The following is a 19039-nucleotide window of genomic DNA, read 5'->3' on the forward strand; positions in this document are numbered from 1 at the left end:
TCCTACCATAAATCCATCAAGCCCTACAATGTCGCTCACTCTCACACACCGACTCACCCTTGATTTTGCATCGACAAGAACTCTTGCCTCTTTTACACATAAAATTTGTTAATTAATCTGGAGGTTCGAGATTAGTACCACCCCCCCGCCTTTAGTACCCATTTCCACCACTTATTCCGCCCCTTTTTAAGCCCACTTTCTCCCAATAAAATCTAGTAACACACCACATAAATATACTTTTGTCTAAAGCTAAGCGGTGAGAAAATGTTCGTAAAAAATCACAAGGGTATTTTCCATTTCAAGTTCAACTTTCACAAATTTTACCATCTCACTCAATATATCTATTTTAGTGCCTCTTGTGAGACACTACCTACACACCAACTTTACGATAAGACCGCCCATCATCATGCACACACACAAAACACAACATGAAATGTATGCGTATTTTACACCATTAGCCATATATGAAGGCTACATCCTTAACATTTTTGACCAATGAAGAAGAAAATGACATGATTATACAAGAGTGTGACAAATGAGACCACAACATGTAGACAAAAATGATGATGATAACATCAAATGATGACATCAATGGCATGACAATCGAGACAAAGCTCAACCGTGAAGGGGGCACAATCGATAACCCCTCCTCATTAATTAATTAAAACCCAAAGCATTAATGAGATAATCAATTCACAAATCTCTCCCATAATTTGTGAAGGCTTTAGACACTGCCTCTATACAAGTAAGACCAACCTATGAATGATAGAATATTGGATAATCCATATAAACCCAAGGTTGGGGAGTAAACCCAAAAATTCAATTTTGGTAAGTCTTTAGAGGCACCAGGTTATGGAAATACCTAAAACCTTGGTTGTGAGGAAACCCAAAACTCACAATTAATGAGTATACCAAAATCTCTTGGTTTGGAGTAAATCAAACACTCTATATGAATGATAGAAGGGGATGAGTGAGCAAATCAATTTCAAAAGAAGGCAATCATAAGCTTCTCAAGAGCCGATTGTTCAGTGAGAGCCTAAATTACTCCACCATAACTAAATCAACCCTTTTGTATTGTGCCCCAAGCTTTGGCTTAAGGGGGCAATTGTTGGGGTATGCCACACTTGTGGCACCACGTGGAAAACACCCCTAGTCTACTAGGATGGATGGCATGATGACATGGTCCAATAGGCAAAGGATGCAACCTCTCTAGCCAATAATTGTAAAGCATTAAGCCTATTTAAGAGGCTACTTTCTCATGAATCTCTTGCACTTTGAGCTATCATCATTGTGTCTGTACTCTCTCTCTATGTCCTTGTTCGTGGTGTAACCCTAAACCTAATCTCCATATCTCTAACCCTAACCCTAACACCATGGTTAAGCTAAGGCTTCCCCCTCCATAGCCTAACACTAAACTATTGGTGATTAGGGAGAGCGCTTCTGCAACTAGCTCTACAACTCTCATGAGTCATGAGAGCTTTGAAGTTAGTTGGAACATGCACTTTCCTTTTTTGCCGATACCCGAAGTGGATTGCAATCAAAGATGTATCTAATTTGTCCTGTAGGCCAACTTTGGCCTTGACAAGAATTTCTTTCTTCTCTCTCTCTCAGTTATCTTGTTCTCTCTTATTTATCTCTCTCCTCACATAGTAAAACCTAATCATGCTTTATTTTATCTTTGTCATAATAGATTGGCCATTTCCGTGAGTACTTCTTTTTGGCTCTCTCCCACTCCAAACTCTTGCTCTAATTGGGCAATCACAAACTTTTTGTCAAGTTTTAGTTATCTCTGCATTACAAGAAGATAGATTAGAACAAACAATAGTTTTTGAAACATTTAAAACAACATATTGTTGGGGTCATCATAGTCTAATGTGCTTGTCCTAATGTACTAGGTAGCCACACATTAATACAGACCATTCATTCTATCTAAAACTAATAAGGACTCAAAACCCTAGTCAATATTATGATAGGATTCCACCAGATCTGTGTGTCTCTTTTTCTTCTTCTCCATCTTCAAGCTCGTGCTTGCACGCTTCCGTTGTACACTCACTATAAGAGGAAAACTCCAGAACCACCCATATTGCCGCGGTTTAACAAAGAAAATAGAAAGGAAAAAAATGAGCACCTTTATTTTTGTCCTACATAGAACAAATTTAACATTGGTTTACAAAGATTTTCATTTACAAACTATCATATTGTTTTTTGCCACGTGGGCACTTGTAAAAGAGCATCACAAAGAAATATCCAGAAGGCGCTTCCTAATCCTCCTTCTCCTCGTCCTCGTTCATAGGGACATATGCTCTATCGCCCTGACTCTACACCAATTGAAAAAAATACATAAATCAATAAATAACCAAAAACAATCAAATACGATACGCATTGGCTTCTCCTTACCGGTTGCAAAGATCCAATTGCAGAGTTGAATCGCTCGCAAGAGATGTGATTATTTTCTAGCAACCATCACCAAGTATCACACTCTGTGTGCCTCTCTTGATACTTGACCATCTTTCTAGTGGGACACGTCAGAGTGACATTTTTCTATGTTTAAGGTAACAAGAAAAGATTCATAAGTTGAAAAACCCTCTAAATCAAACTTGTTTAATTAAAAAAACATTACATGTTTATCTTTCCAGGAAGCTTTGCCTCTCAAACCATAGTGCGTGGGAGTTTTCCTAGCCCGAGCTTCGTGCATTGTTTGTGAAATAAGCCCGTTGCAACTTGGTTAGTCTTTTCCTGCATTGCCCACTCCCACTTGTCATTTGCCATGTTGCCACCATGATAGCTCATGTTTGGATTTGTTATCTGGCTGGCCATTGTGCGTGGTACACTTGATGGTTTATTTTTCAAAATTATTTTTATATACCCCTCTAGTCACTGTGTCGAGAAATGTTGGTCGAGGGCGTTTTGAAATTAATCATGCAGCGCTGCCTCAATTTAACATGCATGATCGGACACCTAGTCTTTGAATTTTATAAAACTATTCTCATATGTCAAGTGTATAAGAATTTGTAGATGGCACCGAAATGCCCTGCCTTGTGTGATTCCAAAGTCAACCTCACCACCATACTTTATTAGTATTGCCCATGCAGATCTAGCATAGACGCATACATATCCATGTCCTTTACAGTTGAGCGGCATACTCCAAAACAAGTGAGTCCGCCTCTCCACCACCAAAGCAAGCTCCCCCGCCGCTTTGCCTACCCGTGCTACCTTGAGATGAACGCCATCATGTGTTGCTAGAAGACCCTTTCGGACCACTTGTGGACTGTCAACAATGCTCTAGCCAAGCAAGAGCCGACTGTAATGGTGTAGGTATCTCATATGCAATGGGGTGGGTCCCGATAATGGTACAGGGCCCTTATATGGAAGGAGGTGGGCCAATAAGAAGCCTAGGTAGAAGGAGGTGTTGTTGGTGGGACGCTCTGGACCCATGGAGTCCCTCCTCCCTTGCTCCCCCATAGTGTGGACTCCTAAAAAAGACCATAGGCCGCAAGTTGATGTGGACTATAGCCACCAAAAAATCCCTACGTTGAACGTAAGTACTCTTGACGTTAAGACAATGCGCACTATAACTCCGGATCATGGCAGTGGAGGGACTTGTGCTTGTGTGGATGCACCAGTGGCTCCAAAGGTGTATGAGGGCCATGCTTACAAATAACGATAATAATTCTATACCCTTGCTCACAAAAAACTAGGTACAAATAAATGCAAGACCATTGTTTGGATGTACCACCTCAAGACTAGGGTCCACAGAGGTGATGACCACCCTGGACGGGCACCCACTTGAGATGTGAACCAACTAAAGGAGGAATGTGATGGATGCTCCTCACTAGATGGTCTATCATCTGACATCTACAAGAGATGTTTTTAGAGGTATTAGGACATATATACCTAATCTACATACTTAGCAATTATACATACAAGCTTTAGCATATATAAATACACATATATCTCTCTCCCTACTTCCACCTTTCTCTCCCTCTATTTCCATCCCCCACTCCCTCTCACCCTCTATATCTCTCTCTATTTCCCTCTCCCTTTTCCTATAAGACATATATACATAATCTACATACCTAACATGCAGACACAAGCTTTAGCATTTGTATGTACTTAGTATTATGCATACACTCAGGAAGACACATGTCTACATGCATACACATATACTATTAGACCTAGGTAAGAGCTAGTAGTGCTAATAGTTTAATGGCACCCCATTAAATATCTTCACACTCTGAATCATGGTAAAACCAAGGGTGCGCTATGGTCATCCATGCATGAGTGTATCAAAAACCGTAACACCATGATTCATAAGGGACTATATCCAAGAGGAAGCGTTCAAGGATTTTAATTACGCGATGACGCATTTTGTTAAATATTAATTATTGTTGTTATTATCACTATTTTTTTCATATTAATAACATATCTAATGTCATGACTTACGAAAACCGGTAGAAAATTATGAATCCCGGCGGGCCCGGCGGGCAAAGCAAGAATCCCGCCGGCCCCGTCATGTACCCCCTTCATATTTGGAGGCTCTATATAACCCTGTAGTAGACATCACATCACATCACCGCTTCCTCTAAATTTGGTTATCCTTTAAAATTTAGAAGAAAAACTAAAGGTAAAAGAATGAATAGTCTTTAAAAAAAATTAAAACTTAATGAAACTCTGATCATGGATCATTAGTTCTTTTTTGGACTGAACTGATTCTTGAAAGGAGGTAGAAAGGTGAATCTTTGGGTCGGTATCTCTACATTTGGGATGGAATAATCTCATGTTTGGTTCACCGTTATATTTGCTAAATTGATTGATATATTGATTAGAACTTCTATCATGGGTCATTAGTTCTTTTTTGGACTAAATTGATTCTTGAAAAGAGATAGAAAGGTGAATCTTTGGGTCGATATCTCTACTTTTGGGATGGACTGATCACATGTTTGATTCACCGTTGTATTTGCTTGCTATTCCGATTAGAGCTCCAATCATGGGTCATTAGTTCTTTTTTGGACTGGACTGATTCATGAAAGGAGGTAGGAAGGTGAATCTTTGGGTCGATATCTCTACTTTTGGGATGGACTGATCACATGTTTGATTCACCGCTGTATTTGCTTGCTATTTCGATTAGAGCTCCAATCATGGGTCATTAGTTCTTTTTTGGACTGAACTGATTCATGAAAGGGGTACGAAGGTGAATCTTTGGGTCGATATCTCTACTTTTGGGATGGACTGATCACATATTTGATTCACCGTTGTATTTGCTTGCTCATGTTTGAGTAGATTGAGGTTATTCCCTTCAGGCTTCACTACTACGCTTGTGTGTGATATTGATTATAACACTAATGTTTGGTTTGAATAATACTTGAAAGAAGAGATAGCATACTGAGCTATGTTTATTGGTATTGCAGGCATCCAATAAGTATGTCTTCCACCGGGAATGTCAGCGGTGGTGTTGGTTTCCCAAGCCTGGCTTCCTTGAGGAGACCTCCTACCTCGATGCCAGGTCCTGCTTCGCTTCGCATGGCACCACTTCGCAGGGCAAGCGAAAGACAGGTGGAAAAAGTCCAAGACCCGAGTGGAATTTTGCCACAAATTTAAATAAGTATCAAGATTGGAAATGTAACTTTTGTGGAGAAGAGAAATCTGGAGGAGCACCAAGAATAAGGGATCATTTGCTAGGTGGCAATACCAGAATTCAAGGAGGAAAGTGCAAGGGCTTAGGTGCAGAAGAAGCAGCTATGCGCTTAAAAGCTTTAATTGGTAAGCTAATTTCCACGAGCAAAAGATTAAAACTCTCTACTTTCGACCATCACACCCCCGTATCGATAAGATCAAACCAGTATGAGGGATCATTGGGTGTAACGCCCACCAATGGAAGCACTCAAAGTAGGGAACCAACTTCTCATATCGATGGAAGTACTCCTCCAAACCATGGATCTCCTGACTTTCAGGTAGGTTCGTCAAAAAGTAGACAGGTTATCTTACAGATGAGCTTCAAAACACTTGCCTTAGAAGAATCACAACTTGCACTAGCTAAAGCCGTCTATTTCACTGGGGGATCATTGGCCATTGTCACCCGTGATGCATGGAAGTCACCTTGGAAACGCATTGGGGAGTATGGTGCTGGATTTACCCCTCCAACATATCACCATATGAGAAACCAATTGTTGGATAAATGTTACACAAGCACACAACAGGATATTCAAAGGGTAATATTAAATGCAACAGAACAATCTGGATACACCATAGTTAGTGATGGTTGGTCCAACGTTCAAAGGCGGCCATTGATCAACATCATGCTTGTATGTCCTCGTGGTGAATGTTTTATCAAAGTTGTGGATAGCTCTGGTCAAATAAAGTCTGGCAGTTTTATAGCTGACATCATTGGCGACGTAGTTGAGGAACTTGGAAAAGAAAATGTTGTCCAAGTAATCATGGAAAATGCCAAAAATTGCAGGGCTGCAGGTAGAATACTTGAAAGTCGCTTCTCTCACCTATATAGTGCTGGTTGCAGTACACATAGCTTGAACTTGGTATTGCAAGATTGGTACAAGAGGGAGGACATAGAGTGGTTCAAATGGATAGTAGACAATGCTCGCTTAATAGTCAAGTTTGTTTTGAAGCGTCAGAAGGTTCTTGACATGTACCATCAGAGGATGTCTACTATGTTAAAACTGTCGTGCGAAACTAGATTTTGCACCAACTACTATACGGTAGAATCACTAATAAAAAATAAGAATGCTGTGATGAAGACATTTGTTTGTGCCACTTTTTCAGAATGGGAGGCTGGTCAAAGGGAGAAGATAAAAAGCAAAATAGGGGTGATCAGAGATCTACTAGCTGATCGCCACTTCTGGGATGATGTGGTGGATGTGCACAATGTCATGATGCCCATTATGCTCGCATTACGCCAACTGGATTCTGCCTTGCCTAACATAGGTAAGGTGTGGATGGCTTGGTGGACTGTTCAAGAAAGCCTTGCAAATCCAGAGGAGCCCCAGGAGCCAATTGTGAAGCCTTGGAAGACACCATTCACTCAAAAGAGGAGAGAAATTTTGAGAAAGTATGTGCATGGTCGATGGGTTGAAGCACATAGTCCTCTACACAACGTAGCTTTCTTATTGGATCCAGAGTATTGGGCAATGGAAATAGACAAACTTGATGAGGAGGTGCTGGAAGACTTTTATGATGTGATAGGCAGGTTTTATGATTGATCCTGATGAGCATGCATCAGCTGTTACTGATCTTACGAAGTTTAAACTCAAAGAGGGTAAGTTTGGTACAGAATTTGTGCAGAAACTTGCCACGGAGCAACCATCGTGGAAGTGGTGGATGATGAATGGTGGTAGTGCACCCACCCTTAAACGCCTAGTTGTTAGAATCCTAGCCCAATGTGCATCCAATTCAAGTTTTGAGAGAAACTGGAGTACATATAAATATGTACATTCCACCAACAGAAACCGCCTTCTAAATTCAAGAGCTGAAAAATTGGTGTATATGTACTGCAACCATCGGCTATTGGCAAGAGTGCAAGCTGACAACTACAAAGAGGAGATGCCGCGCTGGACTTATGATGTAAACAATGATGAGGTGGACGAAGACAGTGAGTTGCAAGGGGAATCTCATGAAGTAGAAACTACATGTACTTTAGAAGAGATTGAAGAGAATTTGGAAATTGAACCAACTTTGACCCATCGCAGCAAGCGACGGTGGTTTAATTAATAGATTATCGAATCCATTGAGTGACTTCTGCTTAAGTTCAGAAACTGTTTATCTTATAAGCTTTTTTTTATATTTAGTTTAAGGTTTAGACATTTGCTTAATAATAAACGAAGCCCTTAAAAACCTTTACAAGGCCACAAATCACTATTAAAGCTTCATAATATACAAAGCCCTAACAAATTGTTGCATTATCACATATCATAATTGAAGCTGAAGAGAAGACAATTCACAATTCACTAATAAATTCTCGCAAGACAACGAGTCAATGTTATCAAATGTTACAATAACTATCCAAGTGACAGTGAAATATTTGTGAGAATATCTTCATTCTCTAGTTCACGCTGACATTTAAGCTTATTATAGTCTTCGGACATTTTAAACATTGCATATAGCTTTTTGGATATCTCAAACTCACATATAGCACAATGAAAGTTATTCATCATGCTTTGCATCAAGCATGATATATGATACATATGTCCGCATGGCAAGCTGAAGTGACCACACCACTCATGAAAGAATGATCTACATATGGGGCAAGGACCACCGTGCTCACCAAAAGATGGAGGGGCCTCAATAGATGTTGGGTGCTCAATCAATGTGGCAGCATTTTGTTTTTTTATAGTCGCCTCTAACTCTTTTACGTGGCGAGATAGCACCTTCACCTCCCTTTGCAAGTCTCTATTTAGGGTTTCTTCTGCATGAGAGCCTTGTGTAGCTTGTGATGCTTGCCTGAGTTGAGTTTGAAGCTCCTCCTTAACTTGATGCACTTCCATTGATGCACCTTCTAGTGCCAATGACATCTCTTGCCGTGTGACGGTGATTGCAGTACTGCGAATGTCCTCAATCGTCATGTGAGGTGTCCTTGAGCTAAATTCCACTGCTTCACCCAAGACATAATGCATGTATAACATCTTGGAAAACCACAATGGACAATCCATATGATGCATAGGATGACCCATAACATCGAGATATATGTTCTCTCCATTGTCTCGTATGTCTACATTAATGCATTGTGATAGCTTGAGTCGGCCTTTCTTGATGTTGTCATCTGCAACGCCTGGCCATATGGATTTCACCATTTCTCGGTCAATCCTAGTGTTCACCTCTTTCCATTGTGTACCCACCGGGTTGGCCCATTGGGAGCAACGAGCAGCAATTCGAGCGGTGTCGTTCACTCCACCACCTTGACACATGGATCTGAGACGCTCAAAAGCATGCTTAGCCCTTTGATTATCATTATCCATATCCTGATTAAACACTATACTTCAGTTACGGCATACAAACTTAATGATAATCAATTGCTATAAGAGTAACCACCATTTTACGACAATCAATTGCTATAATTTTAACCACCATTTTACGTCAATCAATTGATATTAGAATAACCACCATCTTACGACAATCAATTGATATAAGAGTAACCACCATTTTTAAAATCAATGAATGACAATCAGTGACTCCACGTGGCTTATTGCTTGAAACTTAAGAGAAAAAACAAAACTCATAGAAAATTTGTTGTCTATTGAGATATAACAAAGTGTTTTTATTACTCATACATCATCCATTGCGCATAAAGCCCAATTTTTAAAAGTGCTTTTATAAGTCACAAGTCTCAGAAAACCCTGCTTAATAAAGTACATCATATATCCATAAAAAAAAGGCTACACTCATTTCATAGGGAGGGCGTAAGCATCGTTCCGGCTGGGCTTCAAATCTTTCTAATTCTTCGTCCAAAAGTGCCAAGGTCTTTCTGTCTGTGGATTTCTTCCTCACCCAACCTTCCACAACAATCCTAGATATGGATTGTACCTCCACTGAAACCTTATGTTTGAACCAATCTGTGCTGTAGTAGTCAGATAACTCTCCACAAAACTTACAAAATTGCCATATCACCCATCCTATGGCGTACACATCTGTGGGCTTGGTCCATGGGCATAAATTCTTGCCATCTAGTAACTCAAGAGCTCGCCAAGGATGAAGCTTTTGCCAGTTTTCATCGGTATTGTTGGTCTTTTGTGTCTCTAAGCCAACACGCAGAGCCAATCCCCAATCAATTATTCCAATACGGGGAGTGAGATCCTTGGTAAAGTCCAACATGATGTTCCATGGATGGAGATCATTGTGGATCACTCCCTCGTCATGTATGAATCGCAATGCCTTCACCAAGGCATGGATCAACGAGGGAGCATGATTGCACAGGCTCTTGATAAGTTTTTTCTTGTCTTCAGAGGGCTCCTCCCATTTAAAGTCTTCAGGGATCTTTCCTTTCCCCTCTTGATGCGCTACAAGCATCGTGAAAGAGCCATGTGGAAGGGTCACTGTCTCCATAAGATCACCTAAAGTCCCCCCATTGAAGTAGGGGAATATCAGAAACCATGGCAACGTTACAGAGTGGGCAATACTCCTCACAATCCCTTTATGGTTGAGATCTACTCCACTTTCTGATGCAAAGCTTTTCCACTGATGCTTGGCCTGTCCTTTGAACTCCTTGGCACAATAAGTATTCGTTGCAGGAAGGAAACTGATCCCTTTGATTTGAACTTGCCACCCTGTGCCATAAGCCCCTGACCCAAGTTTCTTGATCTTCTTAATGGACTTATTTGGAATGCCCAAAGTCATACTACATTCAAAATTGTATATACTGCTCTCCAGGTGACTGGCAGAAGCAATAGCACCCGATGTTCCCTCAATGGCAGCCTCCTCAATAAACGGTTCTCCAACTTGGCTGCTCCCCATAACTCTCGTGATAGCCATTCGCATTTTCTTGCTTAGGCCAAACTGTGTGTCTATGTGGGATGCTCGCCTTGACCTCTCCTTTTCAGCTCTCCATCTTGCATTCCAATGCTCTAGCTTACCCTTGTCTACTTCTTGAGGGCATTCCTCTTTCAAATCAGAGGCCACCTTGGGCAAATTGCCCACCCAACTGCTCAGTAATGAGATTATTGATTCGGTTGTTTTGTCTGGATATAACAACAAAATTTTGCGGGCAATATCACTATATAATGATTGCAATCTAGACTCATCTACAACAATCTGCGCTATATCGTCGGGATCTAGTGCACTGACGATTGTAATCAACAATTGTCTAATTTTCTTTTTGAACTCTATCACTGAAGTAGCAGAAGGATCCATTTTGCCTGCAATGGTATTATTGCAAACAACACATTGTGAAATATAACTATGTGCCACTCCATTTGGATCTTTGTGCAGTATAGAAAAAGTGCAGTATGCCTCACCGTACGACAACTTACAAACAGATGCTCCTGTCATTCTAGCAGCAACACACCTAGTCGCAATTGCAACCATGTGCCGAAGCATGAATGACTAGGAGCAACATAAAACATAGTCACCCTACGCTTTTGCAATGACACACCTAGCCGCAATTGCAACCATGTGCCAGTGCATCCACGCACAGTGAGTTCTTTCAAACAGATGCTCTTGTCATTCTAGCAGCAACACACCTAGTCGCAATTGCAACCATGTGCCGAAGCATGAATGACTGGGAGCAACATAAAACATAGTCACCCTACGCTTTTGCAATGACACATCTAGCCACAATTGCAACCATGTGCCAGTGCATCCACGCACGGTGACTTCTATCAAACAGAAGCTAACGTCAATCTAGCAGCAACACACCTAGTCGCAATTGCAACCATGTGCTGAAGCATGAATGACTAGGAGCAACATAAAACATAGTCATCCTACGCTTTTGCAATGACACACCTAGTCGCAATTGCAACCCATGTGCCAGTGCATCCACGTACGATGTCTTCTTTCAAGATTCAAGCATATGAAACATTATGAAATTATTTGAGCACACATTCATGCATTAGATGCTACCGTCATTCTAGCAGCAACACACCTAGTCGCAATTGCAACCATGTGCCGAAGCATGAATGACGGGAAGCAACATAAAACATAGTCATCTTGCGTTTTTGCAATGACACACCTAGCCGCAATTGCAACCATGTGCCAGTGCATCCACGCACGATGAGTTCTTTCTAACAGATGCTCCTGTCATTCTAGCAGCAACATACCTAGTCCCATTTGCAACCATGTGCCGAAGCATGAATGACTGGGAACAATATAAAACATGGTCACCCTACGCTTTTGCAATGACACACCTAGCCGCAATTGCAACCATGTGACAGTGCATCCATGCACGGTGACTCTTTCAAACAGATGCTACCGTCAATCTAGCAGCAACACACCTAGTCGCAATTGCAACCATGTGCCGAAGCATGAATGACTAGGAGCAATATAAAACATAATCATCGTACTCTTTTGCAATGACACACCTAGCCGCAATTGCAACCATATGCCAGTGCATCCACGTACAATGATTTGATAAAAGAAATTTTATACCTTTGAGTTTTAACGCAAAAAACTCAAAAAAACATCAATAAAATAAGGAAGGGATTAAAAAATTACCGCTACACTGCTTTGAGAATGTGGAAAGCTGCCATAAAGTTTGGTGAAGAAGACTTTTCAATGTACCTCTCTTGTGAAAAAGACGAGCACCGGCGTCGTCTTTATATAGCCACGGCAGGCCCGACGGGGAAGTGGCTTTACCCGGCAGGCTCGGCGGGTTAACTACTTAGCCCGGTGGGCCTTTAGCTGGTCTCCAAGTCTCCTTGCAGGTCAAAAAAGATGAATGTCAATTAACATAATATTTGTTATTTTGCATTTCTATTGTTATTAACCTGAAATTATAGTGTGATCATGTCATTTTGAAATCCCTAGAAGCGTTCAACCATCGAGTGCTATGCTCCCTAGCTTAGATTTATATGCATGCACATGCACACGTGTATACATGCACACACACACACACACACATATATATATACACACACATACATGACTACATATCCTACCTCTCCCTCTCTTCCCCATATCTCTCCCTCTATTTCCACCTCTCTCCTTCTAATTTCCTCTCCCTCTCCCTCTGTCCCTCTGTCCCTATTTCTATATATCTCTCTCTTTTTCTCTCCCTACTTCTACCTTTCCCTCCATCTATTCCTATCTCTCTCCCTCTATCCATGTCCCTATCTCTCTCCCTCTCTATTTCTACCTCTTCCCTCTATCTCTCCCTCTCTTACTCTATATCTTTCTCTCTATCCCTCTCCCTCTCTCCCTCTATATCTCTCTCTCTTTCCATCTCACTCTCTCTCCCTCTATATCTCTCTCTATTTTCCTCTCCCTCTTCCTATAAAACATACCTCTCTCCCCCTCCCTCTCCTCTCTCTCTCTCTCTCTATCTCTCCCCCTAGATTTCCCTCTCCCTCTCCCTATAAGACATATATATCTAATCTACATACCTAGCATGTAAGAATACAAGCTTTAGCATATATAAACACACATATATCTAAGTACATACATATTCACACTCATGGAGACACATATCTACATGCATACACGTATACTATTAAATCTAAGTAGGGGCTAGTAGTTGCAAATAGTTTAATGGCACCTCTTTAAATATTATCCTACTCTGAATCGTGGTAAAACCAAGAGTACGTTATAGTAATCCATGCATGAGTGGATTGAAAACCGCAATGCCACAATTAATAAGGGACTATACCCAAGAGGAAGCGTTCAATTATCGGGTGCTATGCTCCTTGGCATACCGTCTATATACATACACATGCACAAACACACATGTCTCTCCTTCCATCTCCATCCCTCTATCTCTCTCCTACTTCTACCTCTCTCTCTCTCTCTCTCTCTCTCTCTCTCTCTCTCTCTCTCTCTCTTCTACTTATATCTCTTTCCTACTTCTACCTCTCTCTTCCCCTCTATCTATTTTCTCTCTCTCTCTCTCTCTCTCTCTCTCTCTCTCTCTCTCTCTCTCTCTCTCTCTCTCTCTCTCTCTCTCTCTCTCTCTCTATTTCTCCCCTCTTTTTTCTCTTTATTTTTTATTTTCTTTCTCCATTTTTTAAACTTATTCTACTTGCTTTCTCTTTCTCTCTTTTTAAAACCTATTTAACCTACTATTTTTAACTTAATCTCATTTCCTCTCTCTCTCTCTCTCTATCTATCTATCTCTCTCTCTCTCACCAAACAAACACACACACCCTCTCTCTCTCTCTCTCTCTCTCTCTCTCTCTCTCTCTCTCTCTCTCTTTCTCTTTCTCTCTCTCTCACACCAAACAAACGCACACTCTCTCTCATTTTCTCTCTCACAGTAATGTACACTCTCAATAATCAAAACTATAACACGCTAACTACCTATTTGCTAACTCCAATGCCAACATCTACATCACCCAACACCAATATCTACATCAACAAGAAAGGGTCGCAACCACCAACATCAACACCACCGACGCCAACATAGTCGCAATCAACGCAAGAGGTGAGTTCGCCATCCGCCATTTATAATGACATTTATAGTGCTTGTGTCGTGAGTGTTTTCACCCTTTCAATTCATGCATGTGTGTGTGTGTGTGTGTGTTTCAAAAAATAAGGTGGGGGTGCAAAGAACCACTTACCTTTTTCTATCCTTTTGAGTGCCGATGGAATGCAGTCATTTTGCCAATGATGGTCCGCCAACTCCTGCATCAAGGAAACCTCTCCTCCTTCTCCTTTGCCTTCAACAAACCTTCCTCTATTTCTTCTTTGTTGTGTGTAGGTGTGTGTGTGTGTGTGTGTGAGAGGGGGGGGGGGAGATGAAGTGTAGAGAGCTCGTTCTTGGAGGGAAAAATGGAGCAGGACATGTCAAAAATGTAGCATGCCCTGCTCTGTTGTTTTTTTATATTCTTGGATATTACTACAAATATTATCGAAATAGTTACCATAGATATTACCCTGCATGCTACTATACGTTGGAAGAATATTTTGATTCTCTTACAATCCTGATTGTGGAGTGCTTCCCTACCCCCCACTCTTTACACTCATTCCTCCCTTTTTACACTCTTTTTTTTAATAACTATTTACTTAGTTCGTTTTTGTTTGAAACTATTTACTTAGTCCTTTTTATAAAAAAATTATTGACTTAGTTCTTTTTTTAATTTCATTTTAGTTCTCTATTTTGTGGAGCTCATTTATATTTTTGAAAAGTATAAAATTTTCTCTAACTATTGTTCATACACATGCAAGACAAATGGGACAATTGTGGCCCTTTGCATAGTCCCGATCGTGATCGATGGCTTAAGGAATAACTCCCTTATCCTTGCACAAAGGGTAATCCCTCGTTTTAGGCCCATTGCGTTGGAGCATGTGGATAAGGAGGGGCTTTGGATCCCTCGACAAAGCACTCGAGTAGATGGGAGCACCACCCCCCGGCTTGACAATACCCCCCATTGGTCTATGTTTGTGCTATGTCACGCAAGGCCGAAAAACAATGACAAGAGTTGTTATTTAGCTAAATCATGGTGCATGGCACTAGCTCTACTTTGGCATCTCCTCAACAAACATCTGAGGGACACTCAAAGTTTGAGAATGAGAACATGTTTGACATGGTCATGAGGTAGCATGTGCATGTTCATTGCGTTACAGTATGCAATCATTGATACATGCATGGATGTGATCATACTCCATGCAAAGTGCAGTGACATACGACCTCGCTCGGTGATGATCCGAAGCCATGTAGTGATCTTTAGGAAGAATTTTTCTCATCAAGCTACAACAAGATATACAATTAATTAATAGATATGATGTGATCACCAAGACGGCGAGAGTGCAATTGACACAAAAAGTAGAACTTACACAAGTAGTGCATCCACATTTGCATTGCTCCAACCAAATTTTGCTTTCAATTTGAGGACTTTGAGTGATGCTTGGAGCACCGAGTACTGTGCATCATCGTAAAGATGTATTTAGGCACTTGATAGCAATCTTTCCTTTGTTAATTGTGCTTGTTTAGAGCATGTCTTGTAATCCTTTTCGCACATGTCGGCCTCATGTGTAAACAACTCATTCATGTGTGTGTCAAGAAGCACACTATAAGACCGGTTTGAGCAGGGCTCACCTATAACCACGCAAGGTATTGAGACATTTTCCACTCAAATTCACCACATGTTTAAAGGCATATATACTGTGGATCTTCTCACGTGGCACACAAACCATCACTCAAATGATGCAATGATGCGTATTCTCATTGATTCACCTACATGGAGGCACATTGAGTCTCATTGGCCCAAGTTCAGTCTAGAGTCTCTGCACTTGAGGCTAATCCCTTTGGCACCAAGTCTACATCGTGGAGTACTTGGCCCGTGGTGATGATCATATTGATGTCTATCTCGAACCCCTCATTGAGGAGTTAGAGGAGTTATGGAAGGGCATCTCAATTGTCGATGTTTCACTTCCAAAGGAGAGGAGAGAGGCCACTGTTAGGGGAATCCCTATGTGGACTATGCATGACTATCTTTGCCTTGGAGAGATTTTTGGTAGGTTGTACTCATTCTTCTCTCCCTTCACTATTTGAAATTTTAGGTGTTTCTCTAACGATTTGATATGCATGAGTGGAGGGTTGTCCATATTGGGCCACAGTGCATGTCCCACTTGTGGTCCATTATTGCAGACGAAGCGACCAGATGCTTTGCACAAGGTAATCTATCCAAACAACCATTGTTTCCTACTCCAAAGTCATAGAAAATACAAGGCTCCAACAAATGAGAGGACACATCTAAAGCTCACAATATATGGCAGATTGGAAACCATTTCGGAAGAGCATTACAACAGTGGTCCACCCCCGTCTACTCCACCAAAAGGGATGTCAAGGTACTCCATATTTTTAAGGCTTCCATATTGGAAGGACTTAAAAATACAACACCTCTTGGATCCCATACACATATTCAAGAATGTTGCTCACACCCTATGAGACCACATTACAAAAATAAGGAACTCTTTGGGAGCTAGGAGGATTTGAGGTCCTTGCGGCGTCTCTATGCCTCTGCCACTCCACCGATAGCCCCCAATGGAAAGATTTTGCTTCCCAAAGCCCCATGGATTTTAGCCAAAGGTGAGCTGGATCGAGTGAAGAGTTCTATTGAATCTATTCACACATCAACAGGGTATATGAGATCTCTAAAGGGAGCTTTCAAAAGGCAAAGGATGGTGGAAGAGTTCAATTGTATGGATCGAAGTCCCATGATTGGCACAAAATGCTACAAGTAATTCTCTCTTTCATCTTTAGTCCTCTTCCTCGTTTTTTTAGAATGCAAGACCAAAAGAGTGGCTCTCAATTGGAAGGATTGCCTGTTTTGAAAGGCAATTGCATGCCAGTGATGGCAACTAAGAAGGCAACAACCATGCAGATCTGCAAAGTGCAGCATCTTGGCGGCCATGGGTAGCGAGAAAGAGTGCCAAAGCCAAGACTGTGGGTGGTGCCTTCAAAGACTGTGGGTGGTGCATGAAGGCAGCGCACAGGCTGGTAAGAGGCGTTGTAACCCATGTCTAGAGGATGCCACCAGCCTCGCACGACTAAGGAGGCATGTGAAGAGCTCACGAGGAGATGTTATTCATGGCTGGCAACAAGCTCAACATGCGGCCAAGGAAGTCACGCAGGTGGTTGGATGGCACGCTGGCACCTAAGGCTTGCTAGGCGCGCATGGCGTAGGCGGCCGAGGAAGGCAAGCAATTGGCTAATATTAGCCAATTATTAACCGGTAGGGTAATCAAAGTGATTGGCTTTTTAGTGCATGAAAAGAGAAATCATGCATAGAGGCCACAACACGCTTGCACAGCTGACTAAGCGGGCATTGATGGTGTTGCAAGGAGGCCGGAGTTGCTACAGCCCTCATGGCTGAAGGCCAAACGCTCTTTTGGGCGGCTCCACCTGAGAACAAGAGGTGCCTAGGTTGGATGCAGGTGTTGCATGGCTGGCAACCTGCATTGTATCGCATGGCGGCAGCGGCCTGTAAACAGGCTTTGGCGGGTCGGCATTCCTTGTGGAAAGGATGGCATGCATGGCGATTATGGCCCAGGACAAGCTAGCAACAAAATCCTTTGGCTGCATGTGGGGATGCTCCGAGGTAGTGCAAAGTCGGCAAAAACAAGCACAAAAAGGCTATTAATATAAACCATGCATGTGAAGAACTCCTTTGAGGCACCACCAAAGTCAAAATGCATAGGCAAAGCACTTGATTTCCTATAGAGGGGCTGCCGCCAAAGATGGCTTAAACACTCAGAGCGGCAGGAGTGCGACGACCAAAAAGGATGGCGCACCCTATGGCGGCCACATGGCAGGCATGGCGGTTGCATGCATGGCAGGCCTTATTTTGGGTTTTCACATCGTAACATAGGGTGTCCCTTTTTGGGTAAACGGCTATTCTTAGGTCATGTTCTCACCGCTCACCACTTGCTTAAAACAAAAATTAAAGCCCAGCTTCATCACTTTGGTTCAATGCACGCCTTGTGATGCCTAAGGTGAGTTTTTGCCTCTGTTTCGCCTCACGGCATGGTTTAACGCCTCCACCTTAGCAAGACTTTAATTCAAGCAAGGCCAAAAGCCTTTGTAGTCATAACATCAAGAGAGTCCGCTCAAGGCTTCGACTTTGGGGAGCATGGCTCCAATTAATGGTCATCATTGATCAACATTGGCGATCCAAACATGCAACGAGGGCATGGCACAAGCAAGCTAAGGAGATTGGATGCAAAGGTATGCTTGTTCTTTCTTTACTTAAGGTATCCCACGAGCAACCAAGGACATTCTTGTTAGGCATAAGATGCATTATGGCAAGGCCATAATAATGATCTTTATGTAGATCAACGCCAAGGCCCTCCTAATGGCACAATTTACTACAAGGGCTATATGTTTCTCCATTATGTGGTAGTAATCTATATTATAAGATGCAGAAAGGCTCATATATGTGGCAAATGATAGAAACCCATTGTACTTATGAAGCTACCCATGCAGGGTTGTGAGCAAGCAAAGGTAACTACTCTCAGATGTCGTCAAGCAATGTGCTTTGATAGACTTAACATGACGCAAGACTTTATTTTGGTGTCAAATTACTATCCACTGACTTAGAATCACGGATAATAGCTAGCCCACAGGTTTGATGCATATATATGATGTATCACACATAGATATAGCAAAAGCTGCTTTTATCTTATGTTTGTCAATATGAAACAACTTATGTTACTTGTTTCAATTATGCAACAAGTGAAGACCCTTGTGCTTCAATTACTCATCAATCGAGCTACTTGTTGAGCAGAAGACTAAGAATGTTAACCCAAGGAAGTTAGTAGCATTTATTCTTCTATTTTTTACCACGGGCATTCTCAAATCCCTTTGGTTATGAAGAATATTTTTACTCAGTTTCAAGAACGTACGTACTGCTCCCTAGTCATGTCCAAATGGATAATAAGATTATCC

Source organism: Adiantum capillus-veneris, chromosome 18 (genome assembly GCF_014529385.1).
Source record: "Adiantum capillus-veneris isolate H3 chromosome 18, ASM1452938v2, whole genome shotgun sequence".
NCBI lineage: Eukaryota > Viridiplantae > Streptophyta > Polypodiopsida > Polypodiales > Pteridaceae > Adiantum > Adiantum capillus-veneris.